A 23,986-nucleotide genomic window follows, 5' to 3' on the forward strand; every position below is an offset into this window, starting at 1 on the left:
GATGTGACAATAAAAGTGATTTGATTTTGATTTGTATCAGGCACTAACACATTCACTCATTTAATTAGTGCAGTTGTAGCCTAGTGGTTATGGAAAGGTCGCTGGTTTAAGCCCCACCACTGCCAAGTTGCCACTGTTGGGTCCTTGAGCAAGGCCCTTGACTGTTAATTGCTTAGACAATATACTCTCACAGTACTGTAAGTCGCTTTGGAGAAAAGTGTCTGCTAAATGCCGAAAATGTAAATGTAATCACAACTTACTTCTGTAAGTTTTTGGATGGTGAAGAACTAAATAGCTTTTTTTTTCATATTATTTGAATTTCCCTTAGAAATGTACTTTTAGTGAGTCTATTATGTATTATTTATACATTGCCTGTAGTTATTAAAGAATACTCTGCCATCTATGTATTTCAGTCTTAATCATTTTAGCTTTAACTTCAAGGTTGTTGATATTTTTTAGGAATTACACAAGGAAACAGCCGCTGTGAATTGTGAATCACTCTCATTACTGAGTACCTCGCTCTCACACCCAGCCACCAGCGCTGACATTGTGTGGATTTAATTGCATTGAGATGAGTGAGGAGAGCCACTTTTATGAGCTTTTGTTTGTGGAAATGCAGCTATTTGGTGGTTCAGAGATGCTGTGTAGCTCTTTCTCCTGTCAACGACATTTAGTAAATTACACAGTTTAGAAAGCACTTAAAATCCCACTATATCGATCAATCTACACTATATAGACATAAGTACTGGGACACCCCTTCTAATTATAGAATTCATGCGTTTCAGCCACACTGCTAACAGGTTTTTACATTGTAAATCAGTTATATTAAGCAAATGATATGCTTCCAATTTTACAGAAACAGTTTAGGGAAGGCCAGCATGACTGTGCCCCTGTGCACAAAGCAAGCTCTATAAAGACATGAAGAAAATCTTGGTTTAAAGAAACTCTGACCTGCACAGAGCCCCGACCGTTGCTTCACTAAACAGCTTTGGAATGAACTGGAACATCAATTGAGGCTTTCTTGACTAACATCAGTGCCCAGCCATACACATGCTCTTTTGGCTGAATGGGCACAAATTGTTGGATATCCCATTCCAAAACTATTGACATTAATATGGAGGTGCAACCCGACTTCCTTTGCAGCTACAGTACAATAGCCTCCTTCCAGAGGAAAGGCTACACACAATGTCTTGAAGTGTGTATGTCAGAATTTGTGCCCATTCTGATTGATTCTGGATGAAAACACATAAATCGCCATTTATTTTCCAATGTATCCCAATTTTTATCATAACACAGGTCTGCAAAAAAAATTTTTTCAAGAGCTGTTTTGGTTATTCCACGTAATCTTTATGTTTTTGGGTGCGCTGAATCCGAAAATGACCTCCGTTTTGTCATAGGACATCACATTTTCTGACAATTTAGGTAACTATGTTAAATAAGGCAATACCTCAAAATAAATGAAAGTAGACTTATAAAATTAATTTTTTATTACAAATTTTTCATGAAAATCATTTTTTTTACTGGAATGAGCTCACTAACACACACTAAAATCTCTTTAGATTCTTCTTCCCTGTGAGGCTCCTCTTGGTACATTTACGCTTGTGAGTAGCATCTGCAATGTCTCTCTGAAGCGTCCAACAGTAGTCTGCCATCAATGTAATGCTCCATCTTCCCTGGTATCTTCTTTCCATCTCTTTAATGTCCTGGTGGAATCGTTCACCTTGCTCTTCACTCACAGCTCCCAAATTTTCAGGAAAGTTGTCAAGGTGGGAGTGGAGGAAATGCACTTTTAAACTCATCAGGCAACCTAAAGCTTGAAATGCTTTCAGCATTCGTCCGACGATGTTTTTGTAGCCAGGATCTTTGTTATTGCCTAAAAATGTCTTTATGACTTCTGTAAATGCAATCCACCCTTCTTTTTGAGGATCCGTCATGGTATTGATAAACTCTTGATCAGCTATAAGCCTTCTAATGTCTGGTCCGACGAACACACCTTCCTTCAATGTTGCCTCCGAGAGGCCTGGAAACTTGATGACCAAGTATTTGAAGCATTCTCCATCTCTTGGAAGGGATTTTACGAATTGCTTCATCAATCCCAATTTTATGTGGAGAGGTGGTAGAAGAACTTTATCGGGAGGTACCAAAGTTTCTCGGAGGAAATTTTTTTCACCAACTGTGAGCTTTCTCGGCTGGCAACTCTTCTTGGTCCAGTGATTTTGTCGGTCTCGACTGTCCCATAGACACAGAAAACAAGGGAATTTGGTATACCCAGCTTGTTGCCCGAGCAGCATGCACAAGACTTTCAAATCCCCGCACACTTGCCAACCGTGGTCTTCATATTTAAGTTTACGAAGAACCAATTCCAAGTTCTCGTAGGTTTCCTTGAGGTGTACGGAATGACCTACAGGGATGGAAGCATAAAACTTGTGGAGTAAAACTGCTTTTAGACTTCTTTTTGAAGAATCTATAAAAAGACGCCATTGCGCTGAATCATATTGGATTTTGAATTGACCCATCAAACCTTCGACATCAATGCAATAAACCAACTTATCTTCCTGGGCAAAGTAAGGAACGAACTCCTTTTCACGATGTCTGAACCATGAAAAAGACACTCCTGGCAACAATAAATTCCTGCTTTTGAGCCTTGATCCGAGTAACTCAGCGGCATCTTTGGGAAGATTCAAGTCTCTTACCAAATCATTCATCTCCTCCTGGGAAAACAATTTTGGTCTTGTATCATCTTCAAAGTCAGAACTTGATTCATCATCTGGTTCAGGTATGACTCCATCTTCATCGGAGCTAGTTATCTCTTCCAAGGTAGCAGGGGCCTTGGGTACTGGTATATCTGTGCCATGGGGGATGGGACAAATTGCTGAGTGAAGTTTGGGGTATGAAATGGAATGCTTCCATTTTGAATTATACCCTTTCACATCGCATGAACAAAAGTAACAATCGTCATTATGGTTCTTTTGCTCTCGCCATACCATAGGAATCCCATAACGGAAAGCTTTTTTCTTACCCTTGAACCAATTTCGGAGGTCCTCAACACACCGTTTGCACACTTTATGAGGCGCCCAAGCTTTATCTTGATCTCCAAGCTTTAGTCCGAAGTATGCGAAGTATACTTTTTTCACAAAGTCTGTAATATTCAGCTGTTGCTTCAACACTGTATATTCACCACAAATATAACAGAAACTGTCAGGCGAATTAATACACTTCCGCTGAGTCATAATGCTAATTTTAAGAAACACGGTTGAATAATGACGAGCTAACACGAACTGAGATAAAAAAGTGTGAACAGGCGAGAACCAAGAAAAAACTATTGAATCAAGCCCGGGCATGTCAGAGCCTGCGCGTTCAGCTTGCAACATGTTGATGCTGGTTTCATTAGCTCACTGTGAAAGTTCATTTCATTGAAAGTTATATTTTTTTGGCATTGTATATCTTGAATGCACTGATGTGAATTAATTAATAGTAATTTTGACTTTAAATTTGGTTAAAAACCCTGAGATAAAAAAAATACCAAAAATTGAGAAAAATTTACTAAATTTGAAGAGAATTTTGCATTTTGTGGCAAATCCTGAAGTCCAGGATTTTTTTCAATATTTTTTTCGTTTTCAGCACACCAAAATACATGGAAATTAGATAAAAATAATCAAACAGCTTTTCGAAACAGCAAATTCAAAATCTCTTTTACTATATACACCGATCAGCCATAACATTAAAACCACCTCTTTGTTTCTACACACATTGTCCATTTTATCAGCTCCACTTACCATATAGAAGCACTTTGTAGTTCTACAATTACTGACTGTAGTCCATCTGTTTCTCTGAATGCTTTGTTAGCCCCCTTTCATGCTGTTCTTCAATGGTCAGGACTCTCCCAGGACCACCACAGAGCAGGTATTATTTGGGTGGTGGATCATTCTCAGCACTGCAGTGACACTGACATGGTGGTGTGTTAGTGTGTGTTGTGCTGGTATGAGTGGATAAGACACAGCAGCACTGATGGAGTTTTTAAACACCTTACCGTCACTGCTGGACTGAGAATAGTCCACCAACCAAAAACATCCAGCCAACAGTGCCCTGTGGGCAGCGTCCTGTGACCACTGATGAAGGTCTAGAAGATGACCAACTCAAACAGCAGCAATAGATGAGCGATCGTCTCTGACTTTACATCTACAAGGTGGACCAACTAGGTAGGAGTGTCTAATAGAGTGGACAGTGAGTGGACACAATATTTAAAATCTGCAGCAGTGCTGCTGTGTCTGATCCACTCATACCAGCACAACACACACTAACACACCACCACCATGTCAGTGTCACTGCAGTGCTGAGAATCATCCACCACCTGAATAATATCTGCTCTGTGGTGGTCCTGTGGTGGTCCTGACCATGGAAGAACAGGGTGAAAGCAGGCTAAAAAAGTATGCAGAGAAACAGATGGACTACAGTCAGTAATTGTAGAACTACAAAGTGCTTTTATATGGTAAGTGGAGCTGATAAAATGGATAGTGAGTGTAGAAACAAGGAGGTGGTTTTAATGTTATGGCTGATCAGTGTATCTTTACTACATTGCTTATTACTTATTAATGGCATTATAAAATCTATAAAATGCACCATTTGCCACACGGTACGCAATTTAAGACTGCAGCAGTTTTTGGGGTGTAATAACATTTTTATTTTCCATCTCGTCATTGTGAGGAAAATGAACCACTAGTTCCAGATGGTAGAGCGTACGGTTATACAGTACATTTCCATACATGCCTGGCTCTGTTACCTTAGTATTCTGCATGTAAAATATAGACACTTCATTAAAAGCAGAACAGGTTTTTTTGCTGTACTAACAGCAGGTGGGTTTTAAAATGTGCCAGCTCCTTTTTGTACAGCATACAACCTATCAACCCACTGCCCACATGAACACTGCAACAAGCTGGAAGCTAAACTGCTGTCAATCACTGGTTTCTTCTGGGATTGGACCTGTCTGCTCCCCTTTCCTAATTTTTCCTCCATGACTGGCTAACTGCTTTGACCCATATCTGTCTCTCCTGGATGCATCCCAGTTCTGCTTCTCTCCAGTCAGCTTTATTATGCCAGTGAATTACAGTTGTCTGTTTTGGTGGGCATGGTGCTGGTGTCTAAAAGCAAAAGAACAAGTTGGCACAGAGAAAGAGAAAAAGAGGGAAAGAGAGGGTATACAGTGTATCACAAAAGTGAGTACACCCCTCACATTTCTGCAAATATTTTATTATATCTTTTCATGGGACAACACTATAGAAATAAAACTTGGATATAACTTCGAGTAGTCAGTGTACAACTTGTATAGCAGTGTAGATTTACTGTCTTCTGAAAATAACTCAACACACAGCCATTAATGTTTAAATGGCTGGCAACATAAGTGAGTACACCCCACAGTGAACATGTCCAAATTGTGCCCAAAGTGTCAATATTTTGTGTGACCACCATTATTATCCAGCACTGCCTTAACCCTCCTGGGCATGGAATTCACCAGAGCTGCACAGGTTGCTACTGGAATCCTCTTCCACTCCTCCATGATGACATCACGGAGCTGGTGGATGTTAGACACCTTGAACTCCTCCACCTTCCACTTGAGGATGCGCCACAGGTGCTCAATTGGGTTTAGTCCATCACCTTTACCTTCAGCTTCCTCAGCAAGGCAGTTGTCATCTTGGAGGTTGTGTTTGGGGTCGTTATCCTGTTGGAAAACTGCCATGAGGCCCAGTTTTCGAAGGGAGGGGATCATGCTCTGTTTCAGAATGTCACAGTACATGTTGGAATTCATGTTTCCCTCAATGAACTGCAGCTCCCCAGTGCCAGCAACACTCATGCAGCCCAAGACCATGATGCTACCACCACCATGCTTGACTGTAGGCAAGATACAGTTGTCTTGGTACTTCTCACAAGGGCGCCGCCACACATGCTGGACACCATCTGAGCCAAACAAGTTTATCTTGGTCTCGTCAGACCACAGGGCATTCCAGTAATCCATGTTCTTGGACTGCTTGTCTTCAGCAAACTGTTTGCGGGCTTTCTTGTGCGTCAGCTTCCTTCTGGGATGACGACCATGCAGACCGAGTTGATGCAGTGTGCGGCGTATGGTCTGAGCACTGACAGGCTGACCTTCCACGTCTTCAACCTCTGCAGCAATGCTGACAGCACTCATGTGTCTATTTTTTAAAGCCAACCTCTGGATATGACGCCGAACACATGGACTCAACTTCTTTGGTCGACCCTGGCGAAGCCTGTTCCGAGTGGAACCTGTCCTGGAAAACCGCTGTATGACCTTGGCCACCATGCTGTAGCTCAGTTTCAGGGTGTTAGCAATCTTCTTATAGCCAAGGCCATCTTTGTGGAGAGCAACAATTCTATTTCTCACATCCTCAAAGAGTTCTTTGCCATGATATAATGAAATATTTGCAGAAATGTGAGGGGTGTACTCACTTTTGTGATACACTGTAAATATGTTTAGTGAGCTGCTGAGAACAGTCTCAGTATGCACAAAAATAGTTTAAATGTACCTTGGTATAAGGGCATAGGTGGAACTTTTGCAATTAAGTGGAGAAGTTGAACCCAGTCTTTTGCTGTAATGACACTGTTTTGGAGTTAGGGGATAGGGGCAGGGTGTAGGTTATCTATTTTTATATGACTGTAAACAACAACTTTTTACATCATCAAATGTTTAAACATTTTATAGGATTTAAATATCTTAAAATTGTTTAATAAAAAAGTAGTCAAGTCAACTTTATTTATATATTGCGCTTTTTACAATAGACATTGTCTCAAAGCAAACTCCACAGTGTTACCCACTGAGCCACCGTGCTGCCCCTATCCTTACATAATAACAATATTGCATCTAGTTGTGAGTTGTGGTGAAATATTCATTTAAAAAGCAGTTATGGTAATTGCACTCGTCTTTTAGGTTTAAAATTTCAAGAATTAGTCTTACCATTTGATTTGGTTCTAATAGATGACAGCCCATCATGTAATTTCAATATACTTTTATTTACTTTAACCTCCTATACAAAGACTTTTTTTTCTAATGCTACAGCAGTCTGTAATTTTTACTTAATGAAATATTATATTTTAATTACACAGCAGTGTAATGTTACATTATCTGGTGATTGTATTTATGCAGACAGTGTTTATTAGTGATTCCAGTTCATAACCACTATGTGTAATGCACATATCTGACATACTGCCAAAATTACTTTGTGCTTGTCACAAATCCAGCCTCTCTGTACTCCTGAAGCACTCCTATGTGCCACGCCCCTCTTTACACGTGTACTGAGGAGCTCTCTCAGTCTCGAGCCAATGCCCCTCTTGTGATTGGTCTCTGGTTGGTCTCAGAGCAGGTATTATTTAGGTGGTGGATAATTCTCAGCCCTGCAGTGACAATGACATGGTGGTGGTGTGTTAGTGTGTGTTGTGCTGGTATGAGTGGATCAGACACGGCAGCACTGCTGGAGTTTTTAAATACCTTGTCCACTCACTGTCCACTTTATTAGACACTCCTACCTGGTTGGTCCTCCTTGTAGATGTAAAGTCAGAGACGATCACTCATCTATTGCTGCTGTTTGAGTTGGTCATCTTCTAGACCTTCATCAGTGCTCACAGGGTGCTGTTGGCTGGATATATTTTTGGTTGGTGAACTATTTCTATTTGTAAGACATGAATTTACACTTAACTGACATTATCTGGTGATTTTTATTTATGCAGACGTTGTTTATTAGTGATTTTAGTTCATAACCACTATTTATAATTCACATATCTGACATACTGCCAAAATTACTTTGTGCTTGTCACAAATCCAGCCTTTCTGTACTCCTGAAGCACTCCCATGTGCCACGCCCCTCTCTCCAGGAGCACTCTCAGTCTCGAACCAACGTCCCTTTTGTGATTGGTCTCTGGCTAATTAGCCACAGCTCAGGCAATGTAAGAAGGCAGCTGTGGATACATTGGGGACTATTTTGGTTTGCCTTGGTCATGTTGGTTTGTTCCTAGCTCATGGTCTTTTGGTTTGGTCATATTGCTCTTGTAGATTTAGTTAGATGTTTGCTCCTGTTTGTTTGCTAATGTTCATGTTTATAAATCTAAAGTTAGAAGTTTAAAGTTAGTCTTTTTCATCAGTCAATGTTCTTTGTTAGCTTAGCTTAGGGTTTAGGTTCCTGTCTCATGTGTTTAGCTGAGTAGTTAGGTTAGCAGTTAGCATAGCATTTACTTAAGCTTTAGCATTGTTCATGTTTGTTTAAATTAGCGTTAGTGGTTAGCTTAGCATTAAAGAAAGGTCATGTGTTCGTATGTCTTGTCTTGTCTTTTGCTGTTATTATTAAACACTTTGTTAACATCTCCGCGTATGTGTCCGCTCCTCTTGTCAAGTCTAGCCCAGTTTGTTACAGTGCTCTTAATTTGTGAAGTGTGATTGGGTTATGAAGAGTTGTTTCCACCAAATTCAGTACTTATTTTTATACAAATATTATTATTATAGTCTCCAGACTAATTCAAATTCTTTAAACTATTTTGGTAGAAATAAGTATGACCCTTTGAGACTTCTAAAACGCTAATGTAAAATTTGAAGGCATCATTAATTCTACTAGTTTAGTAACAAATACTGTTGTTAATTGAATTATTAGTTAAATGTAGCATTATTTTTACTTCAGTAAGCTTTTTGTTAATCTGTCCACCTGATTGAAGGAGCCCGACATCTTTATGCTGTTTTCACAAAGCCTGTTTTTTAGAAGCTGCATTCCAAACAAACCTCACATGAATGCAGTCAGACTGCTTCCTACACCTAGGGCCAATTTAGAGTACTCAATCCCCCTAGTGGCAATATTTTGGGAGATGGGAAAAAACCAGACTAGCAGGAAAAAATGTGACATGGATGAACAGTGATCAGAGGCAAGGATCAGTCAGGATCAATGTTGTTATGTGACATTCATACCAGCATCACCACTGTGCCCTCTTTCTGAAAACAACAAAAACATATTTTACTGTTTTCTCCAGTCTGGTTCAAGCATGGTCAAGTTGCTACTGTTGAGCCCCTGAGAAAGACCCTTAAATGCTTGAATTGTACTGGGTCACAACTATAAGAAACTTTGGATCAAAGTGTCTGTTAAATGCTGTCAATTATTTAAAAGCTTTTCATTTGGATGATATACATTATCATTTTTTTTATTTTAAATCCTTGGTTTTCATTATCCCCACCACACCATAATAATAAAAATATTCACCGATCAGCCATAACATTAAAACCTTGTTTCTACACTCACTGTCCATTTTATCATCTCCACTTACTATATACAGTGTATCACAAAAGTGAGTACACCCCTTACATTTCTGCAGATATTTAAGTATATCTTTTCATGGGACAACACTGACAAAATGACACTTTGACACAATGAAAAGTAGTCTGTGTGCAGCTTATATAACAGTGTAAATTTATTCTTCCCTCAAAATAACTCAATATACAGCCATTAATGTCTAAACCACCGGCAACAAAAGTGAGTACACCCCTAAGAGACTACACCCCTAAATGTCCAAATTGAGCACTGCTTGTCATTTTCCCTCCAAAATGTCATGTGATTTGTTAGTGTTACTAGGTCTCAGGTGTGCATAGTGAGCAGGTGTGTTCAATTTAGTAGTACAGCTCTCACACTCTCTCATACTGGTCACTGAAAGTTCCAACATGGCACCTCATGGCAAAGAACTCTCTGAGGATCTTAAAAGACGAATTGTTGCGCTACATGAAGATGGCCAAGGCTACAAGAAGATTGCCAACACCCTGAAACTGAGCTGCAGCACAGTGGCCAAGATCATCCAGCGTTTTAAAAGAGCAGGGTCCACTCAGAACAGACCTCGCGTTGGTCGTCCAAAGAAGCTGAGTGCATGTGCTCAGCGTCACATCCAACTGCTGTCTTTGAAAGATAGGCGCAGGAGTGCTGTCAGCATTGCTGCAGAGATTGAAAAGGTGGGGGGTCAGCCTGTCAGTGCTCAGACCATACGCCGCACACTACATCAAATTGGTCTGCATGGCTGTCACCCCAGAAGGAAGACTCTTCTGAAGTCTCTACACAAGAAAGCCCACAAACAGTTTGCTGAAGACATGTCAACAAAGGACATGGATTACTGGAACCATGTCCTATGGTCTGATGAGACCAAGATTAATTTGTTTGGTTCAGATGGTCTCAAGCATGTGTGGCGGCAATCAGGTGAGGAGTACAAAGATAAGTGTGTCATGCCTACAGTCAAGCATGGTGGTGGGAATGCCATGGTCTGGGGCTGCATGAGTGCAGCAGGTGTTGGGGAGTTACATTTCATTGAGGGACACATGAACTCCAATATGTACTGTGAAATACTGAAGCAGAGCATGATCCCCTCCCTCCGGAAACTGGGTCGCAGGGCAGTGTTCCAGCATGATAATGACCCCAAACACACCTCTAAGACGACCACTGCTTTATTGAAGAGGCTGAGGGTAAAGGTGATGGACTGGCCAAGCATGTCTCCAGACCTAAACCCAATAGAACATCTTTGGGGCATCCTCAAGCGGAAGGTGGAGGAGCGCAAAGTCTCGAATATCCGCCAGCTCCGTGATGTCGTCATGGAGGAGTGGAAAAGCATTCCAGTGGCAACCTGTGAAGCTCGGGTAAACTCCATGCCCAGGAGAGTTAAGGCAGTTCTGGGAAATAATGGTGGCCACACAAAATATTGACACTTCAGGAACTTTCACTAAGGGGTGTACTCACTTTTGTTGCCGGTGGTTTAGACATTAATGGCTGTATATTGAGTTATTTTGAGGGAAGAATAAATTTACACTGCTATATAAGCTGCACACAGACTACTTTTCATTGTGTCAAAGTGTCATTTTGTCAGTGTTGTCCCATGAAAAGATAAACTTAAATATCTGCAGAAATGTGAGGGGTGTACTCACTTTTGTGATACACTGTAGAAGCACTATAGTTCTACAATTACTGACTGTAGTCCATCTGTTTCTCTACATACCTTTTTAGCCTGCTTTCACCCTGTTCTTCAATGGTCACGACCCCCACAGAGCAGGTATTATTTAGGTGGTGGGTCATTCTCAGCACTGCAGTGACACTGACATGGTGGTGGTGTGTTAGTGTGTGTTGTGCTGGTATGAGTGGATCAGACACGGCAGCGCTGCTGGAGATTTAAATACCGTGTTTACTCACTGTCCACTCTATTAGACACTCCTACCTAGTTGGTCCACCTTGTAGATGTAAAGTCAGAGACGATCGCTGATCTATTGCTGCTGTTTGAGTTGGTCATCTTTGAGACCTTCAGCAGTGGTCACAGGACGCTGCCCATGGAGCGCTGTTGGCTGGATATTTTTGGTTGGTAGACTATTCTCAGTCCAGCAGTGACAGTGAGGTGTTTAAAAACTTCAGCATCAGCATTTCTGTGTCTGATCCAGTCCTACCAGCACAGCGCACATTAACACACCACCACCATATCAGTGTCACTGCAGTTCTGAGTATGATCCACCACCTAAATAATACCTGCTCTGTAGTGGTCCTGTGGGGGTCCTGACTATTGAAGAACAGGGTGGAAGGAGGTTATGTAGAGAAGCAGATGAACTACAGTCAGTTTGTAGAACTACAAAGTGCTTCTATATGGTAAGTGAAGATGATAAAATGAACAGTGTGTGTAGAAACAAGAATGTGGTTTTAATGTTATGGCTTATTGGTGTATATAAATGTTTAAATCATCAGTTTTTCAAATTTCTGCAATAAATGATTTAAATAAATGCATGTAAACTTTTTTCATCAATTATAATTTAGCATTAAATTTTTAGCTATTTTAATTACCTATTTAACTCAACATCTATGACAGATCAGTCATAATTTGCCCCCTTTCTGTTGAATGTGCATTATGAAGGTGAGTCACTAAATCTAGACTCCATACGGTTAGCATAGTTGAGCTGTTCTTTATTATGTGGCCATTTTTCTCGCAGTAATTGATCATTTTATATGTGGCCCGTCAGTTTCCTGATTAACTGCCTATATATTCATCTGAATTAATATAGAATGGGTGAAGAATTCTACATATTTCATTTTATTCCTATGCCAATGCCAGTCCTGCTCACGCAGTAATGACATAATAATCCCTTAAACAATTAATAACTTTGCCCTCTGTGAGCGCATCACGTCTCCCTCGCCTCTCTCTCCCAGGCAGACTGTTATTTTAAGCTGTGAATGTGGATGATTGAAGGGTCACAATGAGGGTGTAAATGGGATTTATTAGCTCTGAGAGAGTCGAGAGGGAGGATCTGGAGGTTGGGGCGCTGGCTCTATTCAAGCATTCGGCTTGCTTTTGAGGCATCAATCCTTTTTATCTTCTCTGGATTTGTTATCTCCCTGTTTTGGCTTCCATAATAACCCTCTGTCATCGCTGCTACAATGATGGATCTGGAGAAAAGGCTGCTCTTTCACAGCAACCTTCAAAGGTTTGTGTCTTTGCCTTAGTTCAACTTTTATTCAAAAAACCCAAAAAAAGGATTTATGAATTTTGTTTCTTGCAGTGTGTTTGTGTTTAGATTTCTTGCAGCACCTTCATTATGAAATAAATCAAGTGTTTGAGGTCATGTTTACAATCTCAGCTGACTGTTTGAGTTCTCTGACTACTGTTCCATCTGACTTTTTATTCTATTTTTGCATTTTTTCTCTTTTCCTCCCAATCTAGTTGTGTCAAATACCCAAACTGAAGTTTCCTCTACTTCTGCAGACTCCCACCCTGACCCTCAGCCACATAGTCACCAACTGCTTCTTTTCACCTGCCAGAGATGGGGTTTCATAGAGAGCACTACTACTTCAGAATCAACCCTCATGTAGGTGCCTTCACCAGCCAGCAACTGCAGCAGTAATGAGGAACCCATTCAGTTGCAGCCAGTTGTGCCTGTTTGTAAGAGTTTGAGATCTGAGAAAAAGAGTTTGAGATCTCAGTGTTGGTGGGCGAGAGACTTTTGGACCACCAGAGTGCCTGTACCATGGGTGCAGTAAAACTAGCAAAAAAGTTACTAGTGCAGTCAATCAGAATTACTAACAAGGACTTGGTAGGCAGTGTCACAATGTTTAATACAGTTTAAAAAGAGAGCACTACTACTTTAGAATCAACCCTGATGTAGGTGCCTTCACCAGCCAGCAACTGCAGCAGTAATATGGAACAGTTTGGGAGAGTTTGAGATAAAGAGTTTGAGATCTCAGTGTCAGTGGGCGAGAGACTTTTGGAAGTTACTAGTGCAGTCAATCACGATTACTAACAAGGACTTGGTAGGCAGTGTCACAAAGTTTAATACAGTTTAAAACTTTATACACCATTAAATGTACAGTATAATAAAAGCTGATGTATTTACATCTTTAGAGCAGCAAAAATAGAACTCAAATAATCTGTGGGAATCTTAAAATAATTTGTGGGAATCTTAATGACAAAAAACTACAAATGAAAATGATAATAAAAAGAAGAAGAAGAACAAAAGGGAAAAAATATGTCTCACAAGAGACAATCTGGAGCTTGAGCTTGCTATGGTCATGCTAGCAAGGGAGCTAGCTAAAGAAATAGGTAGTAAGAGGACTCATCCCAAAGCTAAGTCTCAGGTTAAAGTGTTTCCCAGGTGTTGCAGAGAACTCTTTCCATCCCCTAACTCCCACTTTTCCATTTTCCTCTATTTGCTGGACAGGTTGGGACATTATTGTATATTGATCAATTGTAATATAGCACTGTTTCCCAATCTTTTCAGGGTCTCGATCCCCTTTTTCAGTGGCCAATTAGGCTGCGACCCCTGCGATTTATTAATAAATCCTGAATAGGTCCTAGACTTAGAGTCCTTTAGCCTTCTTAGATCTTATACAACTAAACAAAAACAATTCTTTAATTTAACAGTTCAGAACTTAACAGAACTAACATTAATTTAATCACTATTCATCACTAATCATTCATTATTAATCATCTTTAATGCAATGTTTGGCTCTGTATTTTGGCAATCGTTTGTTCCGACTTTAGAAGTAACTTTAAAAAAATGTAATATTGTCGTCTGATTTACACATCGAGTCACGCAGGAAAACACGCTTAATACACAGCTTCTGTTTACACAGCGCCTACACAACTTTGGCGTACACTTCTGGAGGTTCATACATGTCATATTACAAAGTACTTTTTATGATTTAATGATTGTTAAATTAATTACTTCAGAATTATTAGACTAAAATTAAATATTTTAAAAACCTCTGGTGACCCCCCCCCCCCCCCCCCCCCACCCCCCCCCAAAAAAAACCCTTCAGGGTCGCGACCCACCGGTTGGGAGCCACTGTAATATAGCATAAGCAGTAGATATGAAAGGTTCTATTATGTCATTACCATTTGGAATGATTGATTGAGTGATTATGACTGAAGACAGCTTGTTACTTCTCTGTGGCCATTTAATTAGGGATAGCTTGTTTGCACATATTAAAATCTGTAATAGGTAGGTTGTGCCTTGCTACTGAAGCACAGGGTGAAGCCACACACCTGCAAGAGAGAGGAAGAACCCAAATGCAAAGGCTTTAACCAGAGTAGGCTTATATGGAATACAGAGACAAAGTAACAAAAAAATCCACAGCTCGCAGTGGAGAAAGTGAATGGAACAGGGACAGCACAGAACCGAGAATTTGTTTTGACAGTTGTGGGAAAAAGGAAGGATAAGGAACCTTCAGACCACAACCACACCAACTGGCGCACCCCATGTATAAGGTGAATTTATGGCCGGAATCCCCTCCGGAAAAGGGACATCACAGCACCTCTGAGGCAAATTCACTCTTCCATGGTGGCTCTATTTTAAGGCACAAAATGCACAACATCGGGGTAAGTTCGGAAGAAGTAAAAAATAAACTTCATGATTATATAATCATATTCCAGTCCAGATCTTGCTTCTTACAAGCTGCTTTGTCACAGTAAGCTAGCTGCTTATGCTGGTCTCTTCTAAATAATTAATCTGAAGGATTTTTAAAACCCAGGGCCAGATTATTTGGCAGCACCACACAATGGCATCAGATCATAGCAGGAGCAGGGCTCTTTGAACACAGCTCTTGTGAAAATCCAGCCAGGCCAGATGTTAAGGACACTGTAAAGCTTTAAGCTCTGTCCCAATAAAAAATTTAGCTAAACGCTTGTAAACTGTATGACAAGCCTTTTGGAGTGTTTAATGTCTTTTAAATATACTTTAAAAAAGGAATGGCTTTAAAAAAAAGTAATCATTAAAACAGGGGAGTTGACCCAGTAAGTATTCTCTGTAAGGAATTTTTAACATATATTGCCAAAAGTATTCACTCACCCATCCAAATCATTAAATTCAGGTGTTCCAATCACTTCCATGGCCACAGGTGTATAAAACCAAGCACCTAGGCATACAGACTGCTTCTAAATACATTTGTGAAGGAATGGGTCGCTCTCAGGAGCTCAGTGAATTCCAGCGTGGTACCATGATAGGATGCCAGTCATGACATTTCCTCGCTACTAAATATTTCACAGTCAACTGTCAGTGGTATTATAACAAAGTGGAAGCGATTGGGAACGACAGCAACTCAGCCACGAAGTGGTAGGCCACGTAAAATGACAGAGCGAGGTCAGCAGATGCTGAGACGCATAGTGCACAGAGGTCGCCAACTTTCTGCAGAGCCAATCTCTACAGACCTCCAAACTTCATGTGGCCTTCAGATTTCCATGGCTGAGCAGCTGCATCCAAGCCCTACATCACCAAGCGCAATGCAAAGGGTCAGATGCAGTGGTGTAAAGCATGCCACCACTGGACTATAGAGCAGTGGAGGAGTGTTCTCTGGAATGACGAATCGTGCTTCTCCGTCTGGCAATCCGATGGACGAGTCTGGGTTTGGCAGTTGCCAGGAGAACGGTACTTGTCTGACTGCATTGTGCCAAGTGTAAAGTTTGGTGTAGGGTGGATTATGGTGTGGGGTTGTTTAAACACACTCCTAAACCTTGTGGAAAGCCTTCCCAGAAAAGTTGAAGCTTTTATAGCTGCAAAGGGTGGGCCGACATCATATTAAACCCTATGGATTAAGAATGGGAGTCACTCAAGTTCATATGCCTGTGAAGGCAGATGAGCGAATATTTTTGGCAATATAGTGTATATGTGTTTTGTGCTTGTATTTGCAAAAGAGAGTACTGACTGTGCCAAACTGGCCCTGTATATTGAGTATGGGAATAAAAAGGTGAATATGTGATGCACTGTAATTGGTTTGTGTTCTATCTAGCGGATATCCCTGCTTTGCTCCAAGTGTTTTCTGACTCCAGACTTACTGTGATCCTGATTGGAATTGGGACTTGGGATTAAAGGCTTAGAGACTGCAGTACAAGAAAGAAGCGCCTGCTTCTGTTTTTTGTTTCCTCTGTCCATGTAATTAGCAATTAACATCATAAGCAAGACAAAAAAAATGCAATGTAACTTGATTGTGGACTGTCATTTATGTCCCTTCTGAAAAAATCCAAACATTTAGTCACAGAAAAAGAGAAGTTGTTAAAATGATAAGATTGCAATGACATGCATGATATGACCAAATGTTTGTGTTAAAAATTCTTCTAATTAACGATCAGGTGGTGCAGCGGTAAAACACACATTGGAACACCAGAGCTGGGAACTCAAATACATCGTATCGAGTCTCAGCTCTGTCTGCCGGATGGGCTGAGCAGCCACATGAACAACGATTGGCTTGTTGTTCAGATATGTGTGGGATATTAAGCCGGATAGGGACTCTCTCATAACTAATGCAATAACGACCTCTGCTGGCTAATTGATGGTGCCTGCACAGAGACGAGGAAAAGAGTGCTGTCAGGGTGTGTCTCTCTGTACACAGTGCTGATCCGCATTGCACTCATCAAAGTGTAGGTCACAAAATGCATACGGCTGCTGCCCACGAGTTGGAGGGGGAGTGGGTTAGCTTCGTTCTTCTCAAATCAGAGTAATCGGGCAATTGGACGTGCTAAAAGGGAGAAAAAGGGGAGAAAATGCATAAACAAAACATATATAAAAATGTTTCCTAATTAGGAGAGGTGGCGCAGAGGTAAAACACGCTAGCACACCACAGCTAAGATTTCAAATACATCGTATCGAATCTCAGCTCTGCCAAACGGCTGGGCTGGGTGGCTGCATGAACAAGCCACATAGGGACTCCTCATAACTGAGCGAATTACGACCTCTGCTGGCTGATTGATGGCGTCTGCACAGGGTTGAGGAATAATGCTGATCAGGGTGTGGCTCTCGGCACATGAACTCGCCTTATGCAGGTAAAAAGATGCACTCAGCTACTGCACACGTGTCAGAAGGGGCGTGTGACAGTCTCGCTGTCCTTAATCAGGGTAGATAAACCAGTAGAGAGGATGCGTAATGGAATTGGGTATAAATTGGATGCACAAAAAATCGGGAGAAAATGCATTAAAAAAAATTCTCCTAATTAATAGATGTACAGTAGGTGCTGACAGAGGAATCAATTATGTCAATTTTGCAGTAACAATTTGGGGAAGGCCCATTGACTGTCCAAGCATAATTGTGTCCCTGTGCATTAGTGTCTTGTGACCTCCAACCTATTGAACTTCAATAGTCTTACAAATGTGAACTCACTTAAATTATTCATTATTACTAGGTCATTATAAAATATTAGGGTGCCACAGTGGCACAGCTGCCTTATAGCAAGAAGGTTTGATTTCTCGGTCGGGACGGCCAGGGTCTTTTTTGTTCTCTCTGTGTCTGTGGGGGTTTCCTCTAGGTGGTTCGGTTTCATCTCACAAGTCCGAATAGATGCAGTCAGGTTAACTGGAGCCACAGAAATTGCCCTAAGTATGTGTGTGTGTGCCCGGTGACCTGTCCAGGATGTTTCCGACCTTTCGCCCAATGATACAAACCTTCTGCAACCCTTGTCATAATAAATAAATGAATAAAATATTAATTATTAAAAAAATGCCAACTGTTCACTTAAATGTACTTGTTTATCACACATTATAATTCACCACCTACAGCTCGTTCATGTCTTCTCACCCTCCTCAGATTTTCACACCACATCACAGTATTAAAGCAGGTTAGTGCTAGCTGGTCCTGCTCTGGCATGAGACAGCTGCCAGTGTTTAGACTCAGGCTTCTGTCTTGTGTGAAGACACATACTAGGTGTTGTTGAAGCTGCTTATATTTTCATGTCAAGACTTAGCTCTATGCTATTAGCATGGAGACTGCAAGTACAGCTAGCCGCAGGATTTGTTGCTGTTACCGTCTAATGTGACAGAATGTGCCAGCTGGCACAGTTTCACACCACAGGTACATGTTGATTAGAATAATATTTGACACTAGTGGAAAGTGCAGTGGTAAAAGGATTGAAATCATTTTGGTAAAACTTTAATGTGGCAGTGGTAGCTCTGTGGTAAAAGTACTGGACTAGTGATTAAGTTCCATTCCAACTTCAGGAGGATGATTATGTATTAGCTTTTGTATTAGCTGTTAACAACTGTTAACAGGTAGCTGTACTGTACACATTGTACCAACCAGCTTTAGCTGGAAAAAATTTAAAAACAAATCTCACATAATCTTTGCAAGAGTAACAACATGAAAACAACACTTGATATGTCAAAAATAATCAGACCCCTAAAGAACAACATAAAATGAGAATGTATCTATGGCTTTAATACTAATTATCACAAACTAAACTAGTATAAATAATTCATATCAGTATTGTTGTTATATTGCAACATACATGTAACATTTCTTAAAATGAATGGCCCTTTTAAGATTAAATTTGTCATTGTTAAGAATCTACTGTAGATTTTCCAAGGATATTTCTTATTCATTTCTTAACAGGGTTTCATCTTTTCACAGTTACTGTGCTTTAATTTATATAGTTATATACACTGATAAGCCATAACATTACATTCCACTGATAAGCCATATCATTCTCTACTTACTTTTTTAGCCTGTTTTCACCCTGTTCTTTAATGGTCAGCACCCCCACAGAACCACTACAGAGCAGGTATTATTTAGGTGGTGGATGATTCTCAGCACTGCACTGACACTGACATGGTGGTGGTGTGTTAGTGTGTGTTGTGCTGGTATGAGTGGATAAGACACAGCAGCGTTGCTGGAGTATAAATGTTGTGTCCACTCACTGTCCACTCTATTAGACACTCATACCTAGTTGGTCCACCTTGTAGATGTAAAGTCAGAGACGATCGCTCATCTATTGCTGATGTTTGAGTTGGTCATCTTCTAGATCTTCATTAGTGGTCACAGGAAGCTGCCCACGGGGTGCTGTTGGCTGGATATTTTTGGTTGGTGGACTATTCTCAGTCCAGCAGTGACAGTGAGGTATTTAAAAACTCCATCAGCGCTGCTGTGTCTGATCCACCCATACCAGCACAACACACAAACAGTACCTACTCTGTGGGGGTCCTGACCATTGAAGAACAGAGTAAAATGAGGTTTAAAAAGTATGTAGAGAAACAGATGGACTATAGTCAGTAATTGTAGAAATACAAAGTGCTTCTGTATGGTAAGTGGAGCTGGACATATATATATATATAAAAGACACAGCAAATTATGTCATGTTTGTACTTGCCTGACTGGTCAATAGCACTGCTGGGGATATGCTTCCTGAATCCTAGCAGCAGTGGGCTAGTTTCAATTTACTGATGAGCTACACAAGTGCCCAGTTTATGTAGCTCACTCATAATTTAAGTAATGCATTGAAAATCAATGTATCTATAAATTTTAGTGCCTGACCTTAAAAAAAGTGCACTTTTCACTAATTGAGCACAAATTCCTACAGACACATTCCAATTGTGTGGAAAGTGGAGGCAGTTGTAGCTACAGTGTATCACAAAAGTGAGTACACCCCTCACATTTCTGCAGATATTTAAGTATATCTTTTCATGGGACAACACTGACAAAATGACACTTTGACACAATGAAAAGTAGTCTTTGTGCAGCTTATATAACAGTGTAAATTTATTCTTCCCTCAAAATAACTCAATATACAGCCATTAATGTCTAAACCACTGGCAACAAAAGTGAGTACACCCCTTAGTGAAAGTTCCTGAAGTGTCAATATTTTGTGTGGCTACCATTATTTCCCAGAACTGCCTTAACTCTCCTGGGCATGGAGTTTACCAGAGCTTCACAGGTTGCCACTGGAATGCTTTTACACTCCTCCATGACGACATCACGGAGCTGGCGGATATTCGAGACTTTGCGCTCCTCCACCTTCCGCTTGAGGATGCCCCAAAGATGTTCTATTGGGTTTAGGTCTGGAGACATGCTTGGCCAGTCCATCACCTTTACCCTCAGCCTCTTCAATAAAGCAGTGGTCGTCTTAGAGGTGTGTTTGGGGTCATTATCATGCTGGAACACTGCCCTGCGACCCAGTTTCCGGAGGGAGGGGATCATGCTCTGCTTCAGTATTTCACAGTACATATTGGAGTTGGTGTCCCTCAATGAAATGTAACTCCCCAACACCTGCTGCACTCATGCAGCCCCAGACCATGGCATTCCCACCACCATGCTTGACTGTAGGCATGACACACTTATCTTTGTACTCCTCACCTGATTGCCGCCACACATGCTTGAGACCATCTGAACCAAACAAATTAATCTTGGTCTCATCAGACCATAGGACATGGTTCCAGTAATCCATGTCCTTTGTTGACATGTCTTCAGCAAACTGTTTGCGGGCTTTCTTGTGTAGAGACTTCAGAAGAGGCTTCCTTCTGGGGTGACAGCCATGCAGACCGATTTGATGTAGTGTGCGGCGTATGGTCTGAGCACTGACAGGCTGACCCCCCACCTTTTCAATCTCTGCAGCAATGCTGACAGCACTCCTGCGCCTAGCTTTCAAAGACAGCAGTTGGATGTGACGCTGAGCACGTGCACTCAGCTTCTTTGGACGACCAACGCAAGGTCTGTTCTGAGTGGAACCTGCTCTTTTAAAACGCTGGATGATCTTGGCCACTGTGCTGCAGCTCAGTTTCAGGGTGTTGGCAATCTTCTTGTAGCCTTGGCCATCTTCATGTAGAGCAACAATTCGTCTTTTAAGATCCTCAGAGAGTTCTTTGCCATGAGGTGCCATGTTGGAACTTTCAGTGACCAGTATGAGAGAGTGTGAGAGCTGTACTACTAAATTGAACACAACTGCTCCCTATGCACACCTGAGACCTAGTAACACTAACAAATCACATGACATTTTGGAGGGAAAATGACAAGCAGTGCTCAATTTGGACATTTAGGGGTGCAGTCTCTTAGGGGTGTACTCACTTGTGTTGCTGGTGGTTTAGACATTAATGGCTGTATATTGAGTTATTTTGAGGGAAGAATAAATTTACACTGTTATATAAGCTGCACACAGACTACTTTTCATTGTGTCAAAGTGTCATTTTGTCAGTGTTGTCCCATGAAAAGATATACTTAAATATCTGCAGAAATGTGAGGGGTGTACTCATTTTTGTGATACACTGTATGTATTTATAGCTTTTTTCTTCTTTAGCATTTGATCTTGTGCCTTTAAAGTGATCTTTTCAGGATGTCCACTTCTAGCAAAAGTAGCAACATTACTTTTTTTATTTTTATACAATTACTCCTGTTTTGGATTGATTATGCTATTTTGTAGCTTATTCAGCTTTTCCACAATTACTGTAAAAATGTATTTTCCATTAGATCAGCTTCTCCTGTCACACAAACCAAGTGCTTTATCGACGTCGTGCTTAATGGTCTCCACAGTGTACTAGAAAGCACAGTGAAGCATCGCCAGTTTCCTCTTTTAATTACGGATGATGTGCTGTCATAAAGATTCCCATGCTCCATTATTAACCTTTACATTGTCACAGCACACAAGCCAGCGAGCTAAATATTCCAGCATATGGGCATGCAGGCTTTACCAGCCATGGTCTAACTTAATATAGATATGATACACAGTCCATTCTTTATTTTCACATGTAAACAACATAGCATTGTTTGCTGCAATAGGTACAAAGTGCTGATTAGTAAATTAGTAATGTTAAAGCATTTTTTTTACATTTAGATCATAAAACAAAGCATCAATTTAGATATTTTATACATGTACATACATGTACATAGTGTGTGTATACAGTATATACTTGATTTAATATTTGAATGCAGTTGGGTTCTTTTTCATTTTTGCAGGTACTGGGTGACCAAGTTGCCACTCTTGGACCCCTGAGCAAAACCTTTCTGCATCAACTGTGGAAGAAAAAAGCCAACTCTTCTTTACAGAAGTACCATGCATTTGGTAATGAAATGCTTATTTCAGTTCTTGCCACAGCATACACCGATTAGCCATAACATTAAAACCACCTCCTTGTTTCTACACTCACTGTCCATTTTATCAGCTCCACTTACCATATAGAAGCACTTTGTAGTTCTACAATTACTGACTGTAGTCCATTTGTTTCTCTGCATGCTTTGTTAGCCCCCTTTCATGCTGTTCTACAATGGTCAGGACCCCCACAGGACCATTACAGAGCAGGTATTATTTGGATGGTGGATCATTCTCAGCACTACAGTGACACTGACATGGTGATGGTGTGTTAGTGTGTGTTGTGCTGGTATGAGTGAATAAGACACAGCAGCGCTGATGGAGTTTTTAAACACCTCACTGTCACTGCTGGACTGAGAATAGTCCACCAACCAAAAATATCCAGCCAACAGTGCCCCATGGGCAGCTACCTGCGACCACTGATGAACATCTGGAAGATGACCAACTCAAACAGCAGCAATAGATGAGTGATTGTCTCTGACTTTACATCTACAAGGTGGACCAACTAGGTAGGAGTGTCTAATAGAGTGGACAGTGAGGGGACACGGTGTTTAAAAACTCCAGCAGTGCTGCCGTGTCTGATCTACTCATACCAATGTGGTGGTCCTGTTGGGTCCTGACCATTGAAGAACAGGGTGAAAGCAGGTTATAAAGATATGTAGAGAAACAGATGGACTACAGTCAGTAATTGTAGAACTACAAAGTGCTTCTATATGGTAAGTGGAGCTGATAAAATGGACAGTAAGTGTAGAAAAAAGGAGGTGGTTTTAATGTTATGGCTGATCAGTGTACATGTCGGGTTTAAATCTGGAATTCATTATTTCTTCTTTGTGGTCCTGATGCAGCAAAACATCATCATGTCACCCCCATATGTGACCGTTTCTACAATGGTTGGTATGAAGTCTAAGGATCCCTATGTATTTTTATGTCTATTAAGTAACCAGTGAGCAGTGATGTTTCTTTTGGGTTGCAGGGCTTTCCTGCTCGCTACCCTTTCTTAAATCCTGTCTTAGCTACTTTCTTTTATATTCTGGTGTCATGAGCACAGTATTTTTTGTTGTTATGAATGAATTGCCACCAAGCCGTTAAAGAGAGTTTAGCTAGTCAGACACTTTGGGGTAAACCCACCACTGTTCCAGAAGTTCTCTATTTGGATATGATCTCTTGGTGATTTGAGAAAGTCTTAGACTAAATCCAACGTGAAATAAATTATTTTACAATTTTTCTTCTAAGCTCTATTGGTCTTAGATTATAGCATATTGTTCTTGAGAAACCTAAGGCTGACTTATATGCTGCAGTTGTGGCAGATATTATGCCTGGCTGTGTTGTGTTAGCCAATAAAAAAATTTTAATGGTTTAATTATGTAAAAAAGAGGCTTTCCTCTCTAGAGTTATATGCTTGTTGAATAATTTTGTTTGTTAAATAAATAAAATGATGTTTCATAAAATGTGTTATGTTTCTGCTCACGTTCCCTTTGTGTCATATTATGTTTCCTTTAATGATCTGAAATTACTTTTTTACACCACCGTATATGTTCCCATTTCTTAACTGAGCCTCTGTGGGTTGTTGTTGTTCTGGCTGTTTTCTCCCAGGATAGATGTTTTTGTCCTGCGTCATTGTTGTGTCGGAGCGAATAGAGCATTCAGCTGCTTCTGCT

Source organism: Trichomycterus rosablanca, chromosome 1 (genome assembly GCF_030014385.1).
Source record: "Trichomycterus rosablanca isolate fTriRos1 chromosome 1, fTriRos1.hap1, whole genome shotgun sequence".
Classification (NCBI taxonomy): Eukaryota; Metazoa; Chordata; class Actinopteri; order Siluriformes; family Trichomycteridae; genus Trichomycterus; species Trichomycterus rosablanca.